Raw genomic sequence first — 6449 nt, forward strand, 5'->3', positions numbered from 1 at the left:
TATATATCTTATAAATAAAAGGAGAATTTCAGATTATGTATGTGTGTTTATATATTTCATCTATTTAATAATACTTTTAATGTTACTTTAATATTTGTACAAATTTTTATATGAATAGTTTGTCATTAAATGGTCTTTTATTCTCATTTTCTCTTTTAGATATTTTAGTATTTAAGAACGTCTATATTTTTATTCTAATGGGTAATTTTGTATCAATATTATTATATTAGAGCCCTATTTGTTTTTTCAATGCCCTTTTCCTTTTTTGCTTATTGCATATTGGTTTCCTATGATAAGCAATATTGATATTAGCTATTAATTTTATCTTTTCCTTTCCCTGTCTTAAGATATATGATTTAAAGTAATACCCACTTATGTCTAGTACTCTTTTTATACTTATTTGCTTTCTCCCATCATTTTTGATAATTGTCCTATATCTACATTGTCAGAGTATACTGCTACTATATATTATATTGTCTCATTTATGACCATCATTAATTTAAGTTTTACATGTAAACATTTTTAATGCTTATCAAAAGTCCTTAAGTTGATGGTTCTCTTGCACTTTTGGTTGTTGGAAGGTAATTTCCTAATAGCTTTCTCCATAGAGGTTTATGGGCACATGAATGATATTTACAACCATATTTCTGTGGCCTCTATATCTGACAATTAGTTTGGCTGGATGTAAAATATATCCTCAATTTTAATTTCTTTTCCGATGTAGCTAAATGTATTTTACACTATGGTGATTTGGCATAAAGTATCATTATTGAGAAATATACTCAAAATCTGCTTTTGTTTCCTTCACAAGTGGCTTGATCTGTTTTGGAAATCTCCCATTTTATTTCTTTTTCTTCCTTTATTTTATTTTATTTTACTTTATTCTGTAGGATCAGTAATTTTACTAGAATATGCTTAGAATTTGTCATTTTGAGTTGACTTTTCCTAGCTAAGTAGTGTCATTTTAGCGTATAGTTTCAACTGTATTTTATTTCAAGGCAGTTTTTTGAATTTTCATTTTTAATCTTGTTTCTATTTCATGGTTTTGATTTTCCTCTTTGGAGGCTTCTATTGTGCACATATTTTAACATTTTTTTCTCTGGAATCCTTTAATCTTTCTCTTTCTTGTTGATTTTTAAATATTTCTTCTTTTTACTTTCTATTTCTCTATTGTGTTTTTTCTATCCTATGTTCCTTCTAGTTTAGACTTCATTTCTTAATACGTTTTCTAATATTTTGCTGAGTTCTATGATCTCATTTCTGACTTTCTCTTTTTCTTTTTTTTCTTTTTTCTTTTGAGACGGAGTCTCGCTCTGTCACCCAGGCCCAAATGCAGTGGCGCAATCTCCACTCACTGCAAGCTCCGCCTCCGGGTTCACGCCATTCTCCTACCTCAGCCTCCTGCCATTCTCCTGCCTCAGCCTCCAGAGTGGCTGGGACTACAAGCGCCCCCATCACGCCTGGCTAATTTTTTTTTTCTTTTTTTTATATTTTTGGTAGAGACTGGGTTTCACTGTGTTAGCCAAGATGGTCTCGATTTCCTGACTTTGTTACCTCTTTTATTATCTGCCCGCCTCCGCCTCCTAAAGTGCTAGGATTACAGGTGTGAGTCACAGCAAAAGACCCATTGCTGACTTTTTCTAATTCAAAGTTATTTTGTTCCTCGTGACATTTTATCTTTTATCCGTGACCTGGAAATGCAAGTGTGTTTTATTAACAGTAATCAAGAGTTTGAATAAATCTGCAAGACCTAACTGATTGAATATATTGGTAAGGAAACTTCTATATTCTGTAGGCATATAATTTATCTTTTAATTGTCTTATTTTTTATAGTAACTTTGTATGGGATTTGATTATAATTCTTTCACTGAATTTCCAGGAAATGTTTTTTTTAATTACTGTAAGAGGTAAGAGACACGCCAGTATTGCTTAAACAAAAACGTTTTATAGTACTCTTTAGTGAATCTCATGAAGTGTTCAAAAGCATGGCCTCTTACTTTTTGAGATTTCCTGGCCTGTGTTCCTTTCCCATATGTTTATTTGGACCATTTCAATTTATTTGCCCCTATGATCCCTGTTTTGATCAATTTGGATTCTACTCCCAAAAGAATCATCTGATTAGGGAATTTTCCTAGAGGGAAATTTGGCTGATTATTTTGAGAGTTCATAGAGCAGAATACTCCAAATTTCAGAAAGTCGGGTAAACACTGTACTCAATCACAAATTGGATCCTTCAAAAACTCCTACAAGTTTCCGCCGCTATTCTTAAATTAGCTTGTCACACTTTGCAGAGTAGCTGCTGGCAATTTTGAGTTTCCTGTCAGGGTCTATCTGAAATTCTGCTGCTTCTCTTCATTTCTTCCTGCATAGATGCATATACAAGACAGGTCTTTTAGTTGATTTGTCGCCATGTACTTTTATTTGGGGGAGTCATAGTGATGTTATATTACCTAGTTTTGATGTAGTTGGTGATTGTGAGGTTCTTTTGTTAAAATTATTTTGTATATTCTGTCTGTTTTATAGGGAGTAGGGACCTGCAGAGATTAAAAACCATGATGTCACTGTATTCTCAGAATTCCCCAAGTAACTTTTTCAACCCCATATGTTGTCAAATTTTCAGAATCCCAGTCAACATAAATTTCTTGTCTCAAGCAGAAAGAACTTCCTTAATCAGAGCAAACTTGATGAATTAAACCCACATACATCTCTTTCATGTGAGCCCATATTAACATTTTTAAATGTCCTACCCATTTTCCTTAATGCTACATCCTTGATTAGTATGTAATATGTTTACAGTAACTCACTAGAAACATGTTTACAAATATTTTTCCGTGTAATAACTCTAGTCCACCAGCTTTCCAGCCTGTAATATCTGTGTCCTTTCTGTCTGTTACCAGGCTACTGGCCTGAAGTCTCATACTGTGGCTCCTCCTAGATGCAATCCCACTGTTGGTATTAAGTCAGTTTTTGTTGAAAAGTAGTTTCAATGTTGCAGCATTAGGGAAAGTGTGTAGGAAATTTTGAGAACCATCCATATATGAGAGGAAGATCAACTATATTTGAAAACTAGTTCCAATATTAACAAGCCCTGTGATTAAGTTAACAATAAAGATAATATGACAATTCGTAGTATTACTGTGACAGGCATATTATCTAATATGTATAAAGTCATTAGTATGAAGTCTTACATTATTCTATGAAACACACAAATGATAATGTGTGTGTTAATTAATACAAATGATAATGATTACTATGTGACATATGACATCTGAAGATTCAGACTGTGTTGGAAGGAGTATTTTATGAGGGCTATTCAATAGTTAATAATTTTAAGTATGCTATATCTGATGATTTGTTTATTTACTAACTTACAAACTTCATCCATATTTTGTAATCTCACAAGGATTACTTAAATGCTCTCCTATTATTTTCTCTTCAGATTCAGGTTATGTTCTTTGCCAAAAGAACTATTGTAATATATTGACCTTTTCTGCTAACTGGCATGTTTACATAGTAATATTATTAATAGGAATATCTTTGAAAACAAATGGCAATGATTTTATGTTAATGGCCAGGTGAATGCTTTCTGAATACAGAAAAATTTAGGGGTTTTCAAAGGCAATTGAAACATAAGTATTTTGGCAAAAGGATATTTAGTTATATGGGGCTATGCAAAATAAAGAATATGATGACTGTACTTTTCTAAAACTCAGAGAAGTTTTCTGTTTCTTCTGCAAATTGAAATAAAAAATCAAGAATTAATGCTCAGTGATTAATATGCACTCAGATTTGGGCTAAAATATACATTTTCCAAACAACCAGTTAAAATATTCCACAATCATTTAGTTGTTTTTGAAATATGTTGTTAGTTATTTATTGACCAGCAAGTCATATTTCTATATAATAGCTCAAAATATAAGTTAATCAGAAGCTTTAGCAATAATTCAATGTTTTGTGTACATTTTTAACTTGAAAAATTGCTAGAGCAAACAAATCATCTCTATAGTAAGCTACAAGCATAATAGATTAGATATATACACTGAGGAGACCTGTTGTGCTCTTAACAGAATTTGCAAAATGGCCAAACAGTAAAATTCTCTGGTTGTTCTACCCCTACTTTTGCTCAGGAAAAGTCAAAGAATCCATGTTTTAGGGAATTGGGAGATATAATTTCAGCTTATAACTGCTATAAGAACAGCATTTATTCTTTCTGTCAAAAGCTGGGAAGATATAAAATCCCCTCACTGCTAATGCACAAGACAGACTGTAGAGATGACTAACTATATTGAGAGCCAAGAGAACAGAATGAAAAAGTGTACTCAAGACAGAGTGAGCAAGGAATCAGCAGAGTCTCACAAATAATTAAAAGAACCTCTTCCCAGAAGTAATGAAAATAGGAAGAACCAATGTTTTATAGTGTCGATTATTGGCAGACACTGCACTTGACATTCATTAATTCTCACACAAGACACCTCAAAGTTGGTATTATTCTTGTCATTTACTGAGGCAAGAAAACTAAGAGGTCAGAATTCAGTGACTTGTTTTCTTAATTTGTTTATTTTGCTATAACAGAATACCTGTACCTGGCTTGTAATCAACAGAAATTTATTTGGCTCACGGTCTGGAGGCTGGGAAGTCTAAAATTGAGGGGCTGCATGTGGTGAGGGGTGACTTGCTGTGCCATCCCATGGAGGAAGAGCAAAGAAAGGGTGAGAAAGCGTAAGAGGTTGAATTTGCAGACCCAGGCTCTTTCAAAATTGGCATTAATCCATTGATGAAGGTAGAGCCCTCATGACCTAAACACCTTCTGTTAAGCTCTACCTCCCAACACTGATACATTGGGGATGAAGTTTCCAACACATGCTTTTTGGAGGACACATTCAAACCACAGCACTTGTAGCAGAGCTGGTATTTGAACCCAGGTCTTTCTATATTGGGTACAAATATAAAAAGTGATGTGACACCAATTCACTTACTATTGAACGTTCTTGGAAAGAAGTACATTTTGTCTGCACCATGTCAGGGTGCCAAATGATCAATTTCATTTGAAAATTGAGTTTTGTTTACTCTAGAGAACTTTCAATAAATACAATTTTAATAAAACAATATTTCAACAAAGTTTCAAGACCATTAACTAGGCCACAAAAATTCATTTGCCCCAAAACACAAGTTGAACAGATCATATTCAATAATCATAGTAAAATTATTAATAACAAATTGACAAAAGAAAAAATATATAGAAATTTAAGTGCTCCTAAATAATACTGTATCAAAGAAAAATCTAAAATAATGTTAGATATTATCGAATATAAAGAAAATAATACCACTATCCATTAACTGTCCATTTTATTCCTTAATGCTCCTTAAACAGTTATCAGGAGAAAGATATATTAATTGAGCCAAAAATTAGGGAAGTTTAAAAAAACATAAATTAGTAAAGATAATAGTATAAGTCAATGAATCAAAATACAGAGTAGTAGAAAAAATAATAAATTAAATTCCAATAGTATGAAAGAACTGCAAACAGAATTCTGAAAAATATAGTTCAGGAGTATTAGAACTCACTCAGATACACAAAATAAGGAATAATAGGGTGAAATAACAGACAAAATTTGTAGAAACACTTTGTCATTGTTTTAAAATATCAGTGAAATGCTTATTTTCTTTATTGAAAAATAAAAATTCTAATAAAAAAACTTGAAAGACAATTTGAAATTTATTAAGTAAACACTCAGACACTTTAATAGATAGTTATTTCAAACTCTCAAGGAATAGTATTCTGTTCTCAAGTTAATGGATGTAAAATTAAATAAATATTAAAACTCAATAAAGGATAATTATCTAATCTGCTTTATGTAGTAAATACAATTCTGATACCAAAGTATGATATGTCTGATCACCCCCCAGCCTTCAAAATTAGACACCAATTCCTAATATAAATATAGAATTAATGCCAGGCTCAGTAGCTCATGCCTGTAATCCCAGAACTTTGGGAGGCCAAAGCGGGAGGATGACTTGAAGCCAGAAGTTTGAGCCTAGCCTGAGCCACATAGTGGGACACCCTCACATCTCTACAAAAAACGTTTTTGAAAAGAAGAACTAACCAGTCACAGCAGCATGTGCCTACAGTCTCTGCTACCCTGGAGGCTGAGATAGGAGGATAACTTGAGCCCAAGTGTCCAAGGCTGCAGTGAGCTATGACTGGGCAAAGACACTCCAGTCTGGGCAGCAGAGTGAGACCCTGTCTCCAAAACTCAAAAAAAAAAAAAAAAATACACACACACACACACACACACATATATAGTGTGTAGGTTTTCTATTAAAAATGATTACTTCATTATATATTTTTACATTTTCTATTCAAAAGTATTACTTCATTTTATATGTAGTATATAATAGAATATATATTATATATCTAAAATAGATATAAATAAAATATATAATGAAAT

Source organism: Rhinopithecus bieti, unplaced genomic scaffold, assembly GCF_001698545.2.
Source record: "Rhinopithecus bieti isolate Rb0 unplaced genomic scaffold, ASM169854v2 scaffold_17962, whole genome shotgun sequence".
In the NCBI taxonomy this organism is placed as follows: domain Eukaryota; kingdom Metazoa; phylum Chordata; class Mammalia; order Primates; family Cercopithecidae; genus Rhinopithecus; species Rhinopithecus bieti.